This window comes from Lissotriton helveticus, chromosome 5_1 (assembly GCF_964261635.1).
Source record: "Lissotriton helveticus chromosome 5_1, aLisHel1.1, whole genome shotgun sequence".
In the NCBI taxonomy this organism is placed as follows: domain Eukaryota; kingdom Metazoa; phylum Chordata; class Amphibia; order Caudata; family Salamandridae; genus Lissotriton; species Lissotriton helveticus.
The window spans coordinates 777,384,079-777,401,627 of record NC_136065.1 but is presented as its reverse complement, the minus strand read 5'-3'; positions in this window follow the sequence as shown (position 1 = coordinate 777,401,627).

Sequence of the window (17,549 nt, the reverse complement as noted above, 5' to 3'; positions counted from 1 at the left end):
AAGGAGCAAAGTAGCAAACCAGCTGTGAGACAGACAATGAACGGCGATCACGCAGATGTAGGGCCGGTGTCATCTTGCGAGGTGTCCCTGTGCGGCGTGCACAGTACACGCATGCAAATGCCTTAGTGCGACCGATCCACGCGGCGCACTTGCCAGAGTGAGGAGGACGCCTATCTGGGCTTAGACTTGTGAATATGAACCAAATACATTGCAATCCATTGAATTAGGAAAGCAGTCAAAGGTCACAAACGCCTCGATATAGAGAGCACAACACAAAATGCCATAGATATATTTATATTTAGCAGTTTTTTAAAGCAAGTGTGTGATAGATGTGACACTAGCTATAAATGAGAGCAGAATGTATCTTTAAAAGTAAAGTCCACATTTGTAAAGCGCACAATCACCCGTAAGGGTCTCTAGGCGCTGGGGGGCCGTCGGGAAGATTAAGCGAGCTATTGCCCAGAGTCACATGGTGCTGGGCTAACCTGCCGCCGGAGCCGGGGATCGAACCGTGGTCCCCAGATTCCAGCGTCAGTCGCCCTGGCCGCGGCGCCACAGCTAACCTGCCGCCGGAGCCGGGGATCGAACCGTGGTCCCCAGATTCCAGCGTCAGTCGCCCTGGCCGCGGCGCCACACCAAGAGCCAGTTTATGACTGCAATAGAGAAAACGCAGGTTATAACCATTTTTGATTATTCTGGTGTATGTATCTGCTTGAATGAAAGAATAGCGAAGGAATGGAGTGCTTGCCATTGCTGGGAGGGCTGCTGAAGTGTAGTACGTCTTCAGTGATAACAAAATGGATGCATCTGTGGTTACGTAAGTAACTGAATAAATGTGGGCTGCTGACAAAAAAGGGTGATATGAACCAATGAATCAAATTCGTGGAAATAGCGAGTTTCTAGAGAGCAAGCTCTGCTGGGAGTAGGTGTGAACTGAGACTGAGCCCAGAAAGGAGTGGGAATAACCAGGACTAACTGCACTAGACCTAGACTGAATTCCCTTTATTGTTTCTATGACTGCACGATGCTTGATTCATTTTATTCTATTGTGTAGATACTTCCTGCAATAACATTCTAAATGTTTTTAAAAACATGAAATGTAAATAGGAGCAGATGTGATTGCCTTTCAGCAATTAACACACTGATCAAGATTGTGGATAGACTTTTTTCCTCCCGAAAAACATTCTAACGGAATATCCAGGTGTATATAGATCATGCTGGAGACACCCAGAGGGCCATTGGTCTTTGAAATATGTAAACGTGTGCCTAGAGAACAGACTAGGGACAATATACAGAAGGAATGTTTTTTTTATCAATAGGAAGTAGCATTATGCAATTCCAACTGTTCTGATATTCACCTTGAGAATATACCTAGTTATAAATGGGGCATAGGTATTAAACATGCACATTGAATAACAAACTTCTGTAAAACTAATGCATACATTTTCCCCCTCAAATTCCCACTTGCATCTGTAATTACATAATAGGCAGATTGGCCCGTGGATTATTTCAATCCAGAGTGTTCCTATTTATTGAGTTGTCGACTTCTTAGATATTTTCTGAATTTATTGTTTAGAAAATAAATCAAAACAATTCTTCTGCCCAAAATGTGGTTGTGAAAAAAGCGTATTTGGCTATGTTGTTTGAAGTTCCTAAGATAAATCACTCTCAAACTCCATTATCCCTTTATCAGAAATACCCTATTGGCCTAACAAGTCAATTTCCATGCCTCGGTTTCATTTTATTTCTATGCTGATCAACCTCCCTAATTATCTTCTTTTTTCTTTACCTCTTTTTATATATCCATCTGCTGTTATTCATCTATCATCTTTTTCTGTATCCAGCTATCACTTTCTGTGCCTACTAATATGTTTTTTATCTACTTATCTTTTTCAGCAAACTTGTATTGAGTTCTCTCTATTTAACTCCCTGCTTCTCCCTTCCCTTTTCTATATTTCACACCCTATTTATTTCACTACAAAACTCTTTATACTCAATGTATCTCTTTGCATATCCATCCTTTCTGTCCTTAGAACTTTCAATTTCTACATATTTAATCCCTGGCTATCTGTTTTTTTTTGTGCATAAGGTTTTCTGTCTCTACAAAGGTTTGGCTCACAGTCTTACAAAAGGCACAGTGGACTTAAGAACCAATCACACTCAAGTAGTCTGCCTCTAATCTCAATGCATGTCCAGCTATCTCTTTTTAGTTCTGCATATCTTTATATCTTTTGATCATTTTCCATTTCTCTCTGTCATTTGTATATCCACCTATTCTTTTCCACATGCATCTATCGTTCATTCTCTTTTTCAGTTTTGTTTCTGACTAAATCTTTATAATTCCCCCATCTTATTCTATCACTTCCTATCTCTTTCTACATTAATTACTAAGCCTGAACAAATTATTCTGTATGAATCACAAACATTCAGCATATTTGACATACAAGAAATTCAAAAAAATGTAAGGTAGAAGTTTTTTTTTAACCAAGTTTAATGTCCCTTAATCCCACTGCTGCCTTTTCTTTTATTGTTCTTTTCATTCTAATCATATTCAATGGTCTTTGACCCCTGCTTTAGAAGAATAGTTATTTTGCTATGCTTACTGTGCTATAGTCATAACAATAACATTCTGCCATCTTTCGATGCAGAAGATGTTTTTTTTTACCTATACCTATAAGGTTGTCAGCCTACCAATAAAAACTATGGCTACAGTAGTCTTTGTTCTGTACCTGCAAGTCTGCAGGCATAGAAATGGTAATACGTTTCTTTATGAGGTGCAATAGACAGTAGTGCTTTTATTATGCCTGCATGGATGTAAACCTAGTAACAAGGTTTCTGGATTTTATATTGCAAATAGCAGTTTGAAATCAAAATCAATCAGTCCAAACTTTATTTGATTATTAAAATATTATAATAAAATGCATTCTACAAAAAAAATATCCATCGATTAAAAAAGCATTGAGTTGCAAGACATAGTACTGATTTAAAAAGACTCTACAGCAATGCAAACATCTTCCCCGATTAACATCTGTAAAATAACACAATGCATGTCTACATCTCTTAAAATTGTATCTTTAAAGCAGAGGAATTGAATTAAAAATATTTTGGTAAACAAACAATAAAAATATGCAAAACCATACAAAATGCAATAGTGTCGGATTTCAGTGCTCATCTGAAGGTCAAGGACAGATTGTTTTGCAGATATACTGCCCCAAAGGTAAAGACAATAGATTACGTATTAGACCAATTATACATTTACAAGGAAAAACCCTTTCTCATGTACCACCATCAGTCAATAAATAGGGATCAAGTGCAGAAGTTGTTTGTAAAATAACTTATTGTCTTAACATGGGTTTGGCAAGTTTATTTGACTCTCTAGAGAGGCTCCTACTTTCGGAAAAAAAATTCTTTAAACCAATCCTTGTCCGATTTCCTTATGGCAGAGGCGTTATAAAATAAAGATGGTCTTCCCATGCCCTCTATCATAGTTTTTATAAAGGGTACCCCTGTAATCTTCGTCCCTTTTGCCCAATTGAGACACTCTACAATCATATTCTGATTGAGTGTGACATTAGAGTTGTTCCAAACTTAAACCCATGGTAACAAAGGAGCAAGTTTAATAAGATATTCAGTATATGTAAGTCACCGTGACTTATGATAAAAGTAGTGCAGACAACTCAATGATAGAGAGAAAAGACAACAAAATCGGATCTCCTCTATTTGTAAGCTACTAGTATAACTACTAGTATAACCCCATACTCTGGAACCAAGTGTTACAATGGGGATGCAATATGTTTGATACATATTGAGTAATGGGGCTATAGGTTTAACTCCTAGATTGGAAGCAACATTAAACATCATACCGACAACCTGGAAAACATCTAATCTAGAGGTGGTACAAGGAGACCATGAGTACCCTTAATGAAGATTATTAATTAATGAATTAATTAAGAAAAAGGGAGATATCCTAGAAATTGAGTTGTGCCATAACTCAGACCTGTTCACATGGTTGAATATACCAGTATGGTCAATAAAAGCCAGTTACAGAGGGCATTCTTTATCAACTGCATATTTGCCAAGAATAAGATGGAAATGCAGACATTGCTCCATTGTACCCAAGCCTTCTATAAAGCTGTATTGAGATTCAACAGGGTTTTATGATCTTTAATCCAGTTTAGGACTGCACAGTGCAAAAGTTTGCCAAACACTTTAAACACTGAATCAATCGTGGATATAGGTCTATAACAGCAAGGAGTTACACAGTTGCCTTTCTTGAGTATGGGGAGAATAATTGAGTAGACCAGGAATGAGGAAGTTGGGTTTTACATGTACTGTTAAATATGAGAATGAGCAGGGGTATTCAAGGTCAATGTTGGACTTATAATTGTCCACGGGCACCCCATCTGGCCAGGATCATTGCCTGATTGGCCCTCCTGTAGAGCAAAAACTACCTCGTATTGTCCAAAAGTTAAACCATTCTCAACAAAATGATGACTGAAGCACTGGACATTCTGAAAACTGCAGAGTTAAAGAAATAGATATTTTAAAATAAGATTGCCATTGTTCGTCAATAATATGTGTCTGCATGATAGGTATAGATCTGTTGTTAAACTTGGTAGAATTCATTGTTTGCCAAAATAATTTTGAGTCTTCTCGTTTGCATGTAACAAAGAACAATTCCCAGTTGTTTCTTTTAATTTCAGCTTAGCTGCTTAATTGAGTGGCCTATAGTGGGCTCTAAATAAGGCTACCTTCTCAGTGTTCCCCAGCTTCTTAGACAAGGCATCAAAGAGGCACATATTAGGGGAGCAGCAAATTGCATCAAACTACCTACCTAGGGACATTGCGTTAAGGGTGTAGAATGGCTTAATGAACTTTTAACTAAATTACACAGGTCAACAAGTGACTTGACAATATCATTATGGAGAGACAGATATTAAAGTGGGCCGGATGGAGCTTTACCAAGTTACCAAGAAACATACATGGATCTGGGTGATTCCACGGGGGCCTAAGACTGCTATACTTTACTATAAGGAATACATTATGTCCAGAAAGACAGCATCTTTTAGGCACTGGCGGCAGGAATAAAGCAACAAATATTTTATGGTCACCATAATCTTTAACCACTATCTCTCAGACAAGAAAATAATTAATCAGGCTGCAAGACATACAAATATAATTGATGACAGAAGAGAAAAACGGCCCAAACATTCTGATTGACTCAGTATCTGGTTTGTCAAATTCTCAGTCATTGGCCAGATCCTACTCAATTAGCTAATTACAGAGCACAGAACACCTGGGGTCGAGTTTATTTGAAACAGTTTTTTTACTCATCCATAAGTTGAGGTTATCGAAAGATGAAGAGTTGACACATAATTTGACATTAAATTCACCAAATTAAATTATATTGAACCCCTTCTGAGTGCACTTTGGAGGGTTTCCTAGGCCATCAATTACATTGAACAACTTGTGAAAATCAAGATTATCCAAATGTAATGTCTTTGTTGCAAAAATTAATTTCGTAAAAGCAAAAGAATGATTGCATTTTACAATGTACTCTTGCATCCCCCTACATTTAACAATAGTTTATGGTAACATGAATGTTCAATGATAACTTAAACCACAACGAAAGACATCCCTTTGCTCTTCCTGAACCGGTAGGAATGGTATTATTAGAATAACAGAAATATCCATCACAATTCAATCCTGTGGTATCACACGTTTCCTGGAGTAATATTATGTCATACGAATTCATAAATATTAACCATTCACGCTGACTGACTTTAGAATCAATACCTGAAGTGTTTTAACTAATCAAACTTGAAGTTCTCAGGGTGCAAAATGGCACGCACCCATTCATAGCGTCATTTGCAGTATCAGGAATATTAACATCTGAGTTACCATCTATGGCACCGGGAGCAATAATATGCAAACGTTAGCCTAACTGTTCATGATCCTGTAATGGTTGACTTCTATTATGTAAAGGCAAGCCATTCCTGACAACTCTAGTGGAAATAGAATTTTCAATTGGGTTTTTCATCTGACTATAGAGAGATGGTAGCTGATTAATAAAATGCCCAGTGGTAAAAACATAATGAGATGTGTCTAGCTACCCTGTTCTGTCATTGGACATTTTAGGTGAAGGGTCAATCCATGCAAGTCTCCTGAGAGATTACAATTAAAAATACTAAAATCCGAATATTGGATAACCAATATACCATTTTATTTTTAAACTGAGTAACACCATCACTAGTCTCAGAACTCAATATAGTAATGTATGCAAGAATAAGGACCTAAGGATGGGCATTGGGGACAAGCTTAGAGTTGGCAACACATTCTTAGGGTAATGAGTTAGATCACAAGGGTCTGGCACAGGTACTATGGGAGGTTGTTGACACTTGCACCTACTGGGTAATAACATCGAACGAGCAGTGCCCGACCTGGCATGAGCATTTTCCAAAGCAGGGATAGCCACAACAGAGCTAGTTGAAATCAAAGGCAAGATCTGAGCTTCATGAATTGCTTTTGGCACAATCAGTTTGCGAACAGAAAGGCAGAGACTGGTTAGAAGAAACTGATTGTGTAGTGATACATCTAAGAGATGTGTCCAGACAAAGATCGATGTGCTCGTCCCCTTCAAAGAGTAACTGAAGAAGTCATTTTATCATGGATCCACGTTTGGAGCACAGAAACTCATTAATATAACACTCCAGCAAAAAAAGCAGGGACCATTTTCGGAGAGGTATTTTCACATTTATACAGAACTTTGAGCATCTGAGGGCCTTTTATTTCCTTTTGCTTTGACGCAGTCTCACTTTGCGATTTGAGGTGAGGGGCTATCATCAATATCAGCTGGACTCTGGGGGAACCCAGCTCAAGAGGTTCTCCTTTGCTTACACGTGACTCATTATCAATCGAGTCGATGGAACAGCTTGCAGCAGTGGTGCCATCCATTGAAAGGCCTTTTTCAGCAATCTCAATGTCTTTCGTCAAGACTCCTCAGCATGCTCTGAGAAACAGTCAATAGTGGACACCTTGTGCGGAGAATTAACGTTACCTGTGGCTTTTCGTTTGCCGATCCTTGGAAGAGAAGGTTAAAGGGCAGTGGTGCTGGCCACTTACTTCCCCAGATGGGCCCACTCTTGGCTTGGTCTACACCCAGGCACAGTCCAGGTGCATCTCACATGTGTTCCGCACAGCAGTTTCAGTGTTCACACTATACAGCTTTTGTCCCCTCCTCACAGGACAGGGTGGTACTGGGCAACATAGTCCTCACACCCTCGCCTCTTCTGGAAACCCACAGGGTCTCAAAATGTTGGCATGGGTCCCATACAGCGGTTTCAGTGTTTACTTTGTATAGTACTTATCCCCTCCACTCAGGATAGGGTGGTGCTGGTCAATGTAGACCTCGCCCCCGTGCCTCTTCTGGCAAATCACAAGTTCTCAAAATGTTGGTGCGTGTAGTCTTTTTACCATGCCTCCAAACATGTAAGTCTAATTAATCCATGTAACCTCTATTATAGGTCATATGGAAAATGTACTGCCCTTTTACTATGCTTATTTCCATAGGTTTACTAGAAAGACCACACTTCGAGATAACAAATATTTGTCTTTTACCTATTTTTACGGGCTTATAGGCCTTATAAAAGGACTAATACGTGCTATGTAGCTGTATAGCAGACACTTGTGTTTTTATTATACCAACGATCTTGTAAGCATCATTAAACAAGCTACCTTCATGTATGTCCATTATATGAGATTTTATGTGCATTTTATCAGGGGACAAACTCTACCGCACTCCTAGTCATGCCTCGAGAAAGAAAAGTGTTTTCAATATATTTTCTAACGAGCATTAGTGTCCTATATGGGATGTTTCTCCTCTAAAAAGTTTAAAAGCAAATCAATGATGCACTGCCTTGCAGAGGGCTGTATTAACCCAAAGGGCTTAAAGAAATTTAGATCAAACTATGACAAGTTCAGAATGCCACAAGCTCTGAATCAACCGCACATTCGTGCGTTTTAGAAAGGATAAAATAATTTTCCTAGAAAAATGATTACATCTTTTTTCCCTCTACCTCTTGATTTCTATTGCTCCCTTTTATCTACTCATTCTTATTCTCATTATATATCTTTCAAGTTTTCAACTATTGTTGCGTCCTTATATGCTAATCTTAGCCATTGATCTTTCTTGTAAATGTAATTGTCCTTCAGCTTGTCAAACAAATCGTTTCATGCTTGAAAGCCCAGATAAAGAGGAAACAAAGCAATACCTATTGGAGAGCAATTGTTCACTTCTGCAAAGAAGGTATTACTTCCTGTCCTTCTAAACAATGGCCAGTCTTTTCTTCCTTCCTTTCTTCACTTTACATGCCTGCTGGTGGCAATTTTAAACTCGGTGCCAGTCCATCCACTTCCCGTGTTCAACTGACTACTTGGCATGCAAGAGTTTAATTGAGGCTGGAAGCTGAGAAAGGATGCATTAAGCAATAAAGACAGCCATGGGGTATCAAACACATGCTCAGCTAATGGCAATGGTTGAGAGACGATGCCTGGAACATATTTAAGAGATACTTGCGAAAATATTTCAATAGAAGCTGCACGTAAATGAGTTGAAAGTTCAGTTGCAGTTTACAATCTGTCCCACAGAAGTGCCTTATTGTCAGTGGCGTCACTAGGGGGGTTGTGGGGGGTGCGGGCCGCACCGGGTGACACCATCACCTGAGGTGACACCAATCACGCACCAGGTGATTGGTGTCACCCCAGGTGATCGTGGTTAGTGGGGCAACGCTGCGAGCCAGTACGACGCTTAGGGGATGGGTGGGTGGCGCTACGGCAGCAGTCTAGAGTTGACTGACAGCCTGCAGTCAGGCCCAGGGGCGCATGTTCCATTTTCTGGGCAGAGACCTAGGATTGCTTCATGTCATGCAGCAAACCCCGGTCTCCTATGGGCAGGTAGTAGTATCCCTGCTCTAGCCAATCACAACGCTGCCATTGCAGTGTTGTGATTGGCGCAGGGGAGGGAGGGAGGCTGCTTGAAGCCTGCTTCCCTTCCTGTTGGAAACAAACGCGGCAGCCCAGGACCAGCCAGGAGCGTTGAAGCAGCGCGGAGTAGGAGGTAAGGTACGTTTTTTTAAATTATAAAGGGTGAGACCTTTATCCGCACTGGGTGACACTAATCCTAGTGACTTTGAAAAAGAAATATAGCAAACAATTTATAAGAAAATGCCAAGACCTCTCATGCACATACTAGTGTGTATAGCTACGACATTCACACATTCTTATATATCTATAATCACAAAGAGATGTATATTTTTTGTTTTTTAAGAATATTTTATTTTTATTTTATAACAATAGTTGTCTGAGTATTTTTTGGTGTCCTATATAGGCTCTTTGGATAGATATTTACAGTATAAAAATTAGTATTTCATTTGATCAAGGTATACACAATTTACAAAAGAACTTGAAAAATATATAAACACATATCACAAGAACCAACAAAAGACAAGTCGGTCAGTAGTCTATTGTAGTGGGCAAAAGCGGTGAGTATTGGCACTACGCGCGTTTCGGCATTCTGCCTTCATCAGGTGACCGTCATTCACGTGTATACTGTACAGGACAACAAAGACTTATATTTGGTAGTACGATATCGCTATGTGGATAGTGGAGGGGTTCATTTGAAGGTCCTCACAGAATAATGCGTCGTTTTAGACGAAGGTTGTACTGGGGATATAAAATTATAGGACCCAGTCTGTGGTCCAGATGCTTATTCCAATGTACTTTGTTTCCCCTTTTCTGTATTCTTTTCCTGAAGACCTATGCTCAGAGGACCCCGAGTTGGACAATGTTCCAACTCGGGGTCCTCTGAGCATAGGTCTTCAGGAAAAGAATACAGAAAAGGGGAAACAAAGTACATTGGAATAAGCATCTGGACCACAGACTGGGTCCTATAATTTTATATCCCCAGTACAACCTTCGTCTAAAACGACGCATTATTCTGTGAGGACCTTCAAATGAACCCCTCCACTATCCACATAGCGATATCGTACTACCAAATATAAGTCTTTGTTGTCCTGTACAGTATACACGTGAATGACGGTCACCTGATGAAGGCAGAATGCCGAAACGCGCGTAGTGCCAATACTCACCGCTTTTGCCCACTACAATAGACTACTGACCGACTTGTCTTTTGTTGGTTCTTGTGATATGTGTTTATATATTTTTCAAGTTCTTTTGTAAATTGTGTATACCTTGATCAAATGAAATACTAATTTTTATACTGTAAATATCTATCCAAAGAGCCTATATAGGACACCAAAAAATACTCAGACAACTATTGTTATAAAATAAAAATAAAATATTCTTAAAAAACAAAAAATATACATCTCTTTGTGATTATAGATATATAAGAATGTGTGAATGTCGTAGCTATACACACTAGTATGTGCATGAGAGGTCTTGGCATTTTCTTATAAATTGTTTGCTATATTTCTTTTTCAAAATTGCTTTTGCCCTACCTATAGCAAATCTATTTTCGCGTAGGGGTCCCCTGTTTTTCAAAATATACTAATCCTAGTGACGCCACTGGGGATAGCGCTCTTCATCAATTTATGTTCTGCCAGCATTAGGAATACATAATATAAGGTAGCCTGCAGTCCTTGTATAAAAGACTGTCTCTAATTTTCTTCTTATAGCTTATTTGTGACGTCTCTAGTTAGACCCTCCAGGCTATTGCGGCATAGATTTGCAAATTTTGCGGCATAAAAATGACGATTTTGCAGCATTATTGTGGCCCTTTTTTTACTTGTAATCCTTGCTTTCCAGCCGTAAATCAATGGAAACTATTTTAGCAAAGTATTCCACTTTGAAATAGACATGTTTATAGTGTCTCAGAGTGTTTCTTTGCTATAGTCTGCTTTGTGGTAACATTCTGGATCATAGGTTAAGCCAAGCACAATAGCACAGCGTTGCTAGTCATCCTGTTTTCTGTGGCATTATGCTGACTTGGGGCTAGCGGTTCCAAGCCCCAGAGCCATCAGCTGTAGGACACCATGTTTTGAAATGTAACCAGATTGGTTGAGATAAATCATAACTGCTCAGCGAAACAGTCACTGACAAAGCAAGAAGGTACAAATGCACAGATAGATCATAACTCAGGCCAACACCATCCATTTTAATGAAGCCCAGCTAACAAAAAAAGCACAATCCACTGGGTGAGGATGAGGAGCACTGATCGTTCTGCTTGAGATCACCACTAGTTTCCTTGCATTAGAGGAGGTTGTGCATCTCAGGATCACAGGGTAAATACAATGGTTGCACATTATGATGTACAAAAGTGAGTATGTGTTGCTGTGACCCGGGGCCAGTGTGGCACCATCAGCCAGTTTGAGATTTTTTCGCCAGCAACATTTCGCATACTGAGATTTTTAAGCCTGTGCTTATTACTGTTAAGATAGATACAGAAGTCCTCAAAGTGTGAATTAATAATGGCAAAAAAGTATGTGTCTGAAGTTGTCACAAATGACATGTCAAATAAATACATATCCCAAAAGCATGTGGCATGTGCCACTTTGCGGCTACACACATGGCCGAGTAGATGAAAATAAAAAAAAGGTGTATTTTCTCCTTATAATATTTTGAAATACATGTTTTTATGAAAATATACATTCCCGTCTGAACAAAACAGTTCCTTTAAAATAACTTCCACTGCTTGCTGCTCCCTTCATAGCGCCTCACCCCGCCCTTTCATTATTCGTCCCCATCATTGGTTCCTCTTTGTCGTTGCTGGTTGGACTTGGGCTCTTTTTTGGGCTCCATCTCAGTTTTTGCTGGCCTTCTCACACATGGAGGTTTCTTCACAGATTTCTTGTATTGTGGGTACATCACGCTGAAAGTATTCAATAATATATTGATTTCTTGCCAATGGGTGTTTTTAAGTCACAGAATAGACAGGATATTTCAATTTAAAATAACTCCTTGTCAGTAGTCCTTCCGTTCCACTTACTGTCTTCCCTCAGTTCTTATGGCTCTGACTTCAAACGTGCGCAGTGCACTGCCCTACTCTTCCTTATTTTGTTTGCTATGGATTCTTGGCCAAGATCTCACATTGTCTCTGGGGCTTCACGCTAGCCTTTTGTGCTCAAGCATTTCATTGACCTTCAATCTTCAACCACCAGAGAAAAAAATACACAACGCTGTCTGACAGCCAATGGCCGAACCTGAACCTCCAACCTCAAAGCAGTTAGTCAACAGCAGTAAGAGCTGTGCGAAGACCCTGACTCCAAGGAGAAATCAGCACTCACAGTTCCATGAGTGAATGAATTCAATTCTTTATTGAATTTAAGTTTTGGGTTACAGATCGCTATTCGGATTTACAGCTTTCTTCCCTTTAAGTCCCTCACTGTGTACCTTCCGCGGCTGCTGCAGTCTCTGCTTGCGATGACTCGGTTCTGTGGGGCTCTTACAAGAGGTCCAGCTTTGTGAATCCTTTCAGCTGCTTCGGAAGGACTCAAATTGGCCCCTCTCCCCATGTTATGTTCCCAAAAGCCTATGGAACTGAGCTTGAGGGGTGGTGATAACATTTTTTTCATATTTTGCCTTTGGTGCAGGCATCTCTCTCGCTCTCTCTCTCTCCCTCTCTCTCTCTCTTTCACCCCTCTCTCATTCTCTCCCCTCATTCTCTCTATTTCACTCCTCCTCACCTGCTGAAAACCGAGACATCAAGGAATGGCACTTACCCTCTTTTTCCTCACCTCTCCTTTATTTGTTCCCCTGAGAAATGGATCCAAAAAAGAAAAAAATCCCACTTTGCTGAAAATGCTGTCTTTTTCAAACATTTCTCCTTCCAAAGTACAGCCTTGGGAAAGACAAACAAAAGGAAGAAAAAAAAATGTGCAAACAAAGCAAAGTGGCCGGTAAGTGACCATATTGGTTTTATTCACACCCAAACACATTAGCACCACTTTACAGAGTTTGCCTGTGAAGTGCTACTTTTGTTTTCTCATCTTTCTTTCAACAGCACTGGGGCCAAGGAATGCAGCTCTTCTAAATCAATGCTTCTTCAACCTGCCAGGCAGCAGCATCTGTAGTTCTAGTTTAAGATGTACGCATATTCACCCTGGGACCTCAGATTTGACGGACTAGACCATTTTGCTATACATGTATGGAGAAACTGTCTGCTCATTCTGAAAAAGAGGCCAGAGGCTTGCACCCAACAGGGACTGTGGAGGTTGAAATGTGTACCAGAGCAAACATAAAAAATGTGGCTCACATATTTTTGCCTGTCCTCTCCCCTCTTCTAGTCTGTCCTCTCTCTCTTTCCCCTTCAATCTCACCTGCTGAAAACCATGACTTGAAGAAACTGCACTCACCTTTTTCCTGGCCTTTTCTTCATTCTTTCCTCTGTGAAATGGATCCAAAAAAGGAAAAGAAAACACACTGCAAAAAATGCAGTCTTTTCCCAGACATTTTTCCCTGCAGCCTTGGGACAGAGAAATAAAAGAAACTTTTTTTTTCAAACAAGACAAAGTAGCCGCAAAGTGGCCAGATTGGTTTTATTCACACCCAAACACATTAGCACCACTTTACAGAGTTTGCCAATAAAGCACTACTTTTGTTTTCTCGTCTTTCTTTCACAGCATTATTTTCCCCTTTGTTCTGTGAGTTGACTGCAGCTGAGAATGCAAGCTCTCAACACGTACAGTTGTGTCAATGGGCAATTGTACTTTCATTTCTGTAATCCCTAATGGGGGAGGAGGAAACAGGCAGCTATTATGGCGCTACGGCATCACGTAGTGACGTGTGTACATTCAGCCAATATGATGGCACAATTTTTTTCCTGTCTGGCAGACACTTTTTTGGGGGGGCCAAAGAGATTAATATTGCGGTCACAGCGCTCCTCAGCTGATTTGGGATTATATTGCGAATCGCAAAATGCTGGACGGTCTGTCTAGTCATCTGTAATGAAGAAATGTTGTCCTCCACAAAAAGAGAGTTACCCAGATATACCAGAAAGGACCGGAAAATACAGAGTGATAACAAAATTGTTTCCTTTCTCTGTAATTCAATAGTAATATGATCAATCACAACAATATATAGTGAACCAAAGGAAGTCTAATTATAAAAATATATAGCAACACGTGAAATCATATCCTTCATTTATTTATTTCTATAAAATAGCAAAATTAGAAATTGTTACGATTCTGAACACTTTCAAAGCAATTAAAAACATGTACATATACACAATTCTTCACAGTAAAAATTCAGCATGTAACTATTTAACTTCAATGGAGTAATTTTTTACAATATTACATCCAATAATATCAGTTGTTCAGGCTAATACATCATATATAGAGAATTATTACATTCCAATTCATAAAACCAATACATTAAATATAAAAAAACTTGATCCTTGTGTCAACGCGTTTCGGGGTATCTTTTTCCTATGGAAAAACACCTTCCTCAGGACTGAATATTTAAAAGCATCTTTTCTTCATACAACAAATCTAAAAATAAATACATACAATTAAACTCATATATATGTCTACAACGTGTGCTTATATAAACACAATAGTGCTTTCATTGATCCAACATTTGACAATATAGTATTTTCATTGGTACAACATTTGTCAATTTGACCACTTCCACTTAAGGATAAACTTAAAATTTAACACAACTGGGATACTCAGGCTTACTAAATTCACCTCCTTATTCCTCTGTGTTGCTACCTCTTGTACTGTTAAACTGGTATTTATGTTAAGACCAGGAGCACACATTTATAAGAATCATGACCACCTTATATATGGTCCCCCTCTTTGATATTATATTATGAAGGATTGTGACAGTCACTCAATCCTATTCATTTTACCCCTCATTGCATTGATCTAGACATAGAGGCCAATTGCTTACCCTCTCAGGTCGATAGGGTTCCAGGTAGTTTATTCTATTTTAGTCTTTCAAAACTCCATCACTGTCAGGTCTAAACAGTTCTGTTAAAGATATTAATTGTACTGTCTTAATTATAATCCCTCTTGTGGTATTCGACCTACATTCTTTAATTGCCGCTTCACATACTCACATATGTGGTTTTCCTTGGTTCCCTCTTTAAGTTTCAGCTACCTCCGTGTTTATTCTTTTACCCTTTTGTTTAAGAGCTGTTGATATTGTTTCTTCCTATGGTATAAATATCAAAGAAACCACTTGTTTCATGGCCGGTTACCTAACATCAAACATGTCTAAAAGCCAACCGTTTTGCCTTTTATAACACTTACCCTCAATGGAAATAATGTCATTCATACGAAGTCCCTTTTCTGGGATATTCTCAGATGGATCTTGGGATTTATTCAATAACCCTTGACAATCCTAAAAAATACTCCATTGACGTGAGATAGTTACATGCTGAATTTTTACTGTGAAGAATTGTGTATATGTACATGTTTTTAATTGCATTGAAAGTGTTCAGAATCGTAATAATATCTAATTTTGCTATTTTATAGAAAAAAATAAAGGAAGGATATGATTTCACGTGTCGCTATATATTTTTATAATTAGACTTCCTTTGGTTCATTATTTATTGTTGTGATTGATCATATTACTAATGAAGAAATGTTGTGCCAGCTTAACATTTTGAGCCTCAGCACTTTTTCAATATGACTTGCATTAAACTTCGTAACTGATCTTTCTAAGTTCTTTTTGTTTAATTTTGGACTACATTCTACTTTCCTTCTTCATGAATGCAACAATACTACCTCCATCATTTGAAAAAACATTACACAAAGGATTTAAGGGTCACATTTATATTTTAGCGGAGTAAATTACTCTGTTGCCCTGACAGAGGTGTCAACCACCAAATTTTGAACAGTTTTTTTTGTTTAAGAAGTTTTATTGAGTTTCTAAGAATCACAAGAAAAACAAGAAAAAGAAAAAATAACAACATTCTCTGAATAATAAACATATTGCAAATGATATATGAGCATATAATATATAAATATGAGGAGAGAAAACGCTATCAGGAAAAGAAGCGGAAAGTGAAAGAAGGAAAGGGAAAAAGAACCTAAAAGAGAAGAAAATTAGAGGGAAGGAAAACTAAAAAGATATAGGTGCATGTGAAGAAAGATAGGATGTAAAAGGCAGCCAAAGAAGATCTAATTTAATTATCTGAGATAAAGTTGAAGAAGAGACAGTAACAATTCTATGTTCATCTCAAATAAAGTTCCACCAAATAACAGAAGATAGTTTAGAATTATCTTTCCAGTGTGACACAATATCTTTAAAAGCTAATGCAATTAATAGGTCGAACAATAAAGATATAAGATTACCAACATCTAAATCGGGTGAAGATGAACCAAAAAACTAATTTTTCAGTGATAGTGTTATATCACAGTTGAAAACTTTCATACAAGTTGACCAAATAGAATGCCAAAAGGCCAAAACATTAGAACATTCATAAATTTGATGCGGTAAAGTTCCATTAAATTCAGAACAGGACCAGCGTAGGGGAGATGAGGAATGAGGAGAACTTGGATATATAAACAGGAGTAATCACTGCTCTATTATAAATAAAGTATAGCGACTGAGTTATAGGAGCAGCAGCTGAAGTTTTGAATAACTTAGACCATAATTTATCCCAATCAGAAATAGATAATGTAACAGATAAATCAGTTTCCCATGCTAATTCTGTAGGGGATTTGGGTCTTTCAGTAACATGTAATGATAGTAATTTATAGATATGGGCTGTTTTAGGCTTATGTTCATGAGAAATATTATACAACGGTGTAGATGGAGTAAGTGAAGTAGAAACATTAGAAAAATCAAAAGTAGCTAATTGAGACTGTAAGGCTGTTGAAATTATTGTGTATTCATGAAGGAATGTGTCGGCTAAATGATACTGCGATTGTAGGTCAGAAAAGGGAATAACAGAGTTTTGGAGAATGAGTTGATGGACAAAAATAATTTCCTTCTCCTTCCAATGTTTGTAGTAAAACAATTTACTTTTATATTTAATGTATTTGTTATACCAAATAGTAGAGGATAAAAAACATTTTAATGGGTCGAGGCCATCCACGAATATGTTTATATAGTAGGTTTTGGGAGTATTTAAAAATGGGATGATTAGATATGAAGGTACAATTAGACATGTAAATTACATTACGAAAAGAAAAATCTTTTAATAGGGAGCATTCAAAAGTAATCCATCTTGGTATAGGAGTATGAGCAAATTCATGTGGAAGTGCAAAAAACTGTCTAATTAAAAATGCAGAGCGGTAGGCTTTGAAATCAGGAAACCGCATACCTCCTTCAGATTTAGGGTGTTTCAGTTTTGAAAGGGAAATACGAGGATGTTTTTTATTCCATAGGAATTTTGTATAGATGGAATTGATTAGTGAAAAATATGAGAGAGGGTTTCGAAAGGGCAACATAGATCATGTGTAAAGGATATGAGGAACAATCATCATTTTAATGGTGTCAAGCCTACCCGACCATGACAAATGGAGAGGTAACCAGGAAAGTAATAGAGATGGAATCTTAGTGAGCAAAGCATTAAACGTGTGTTT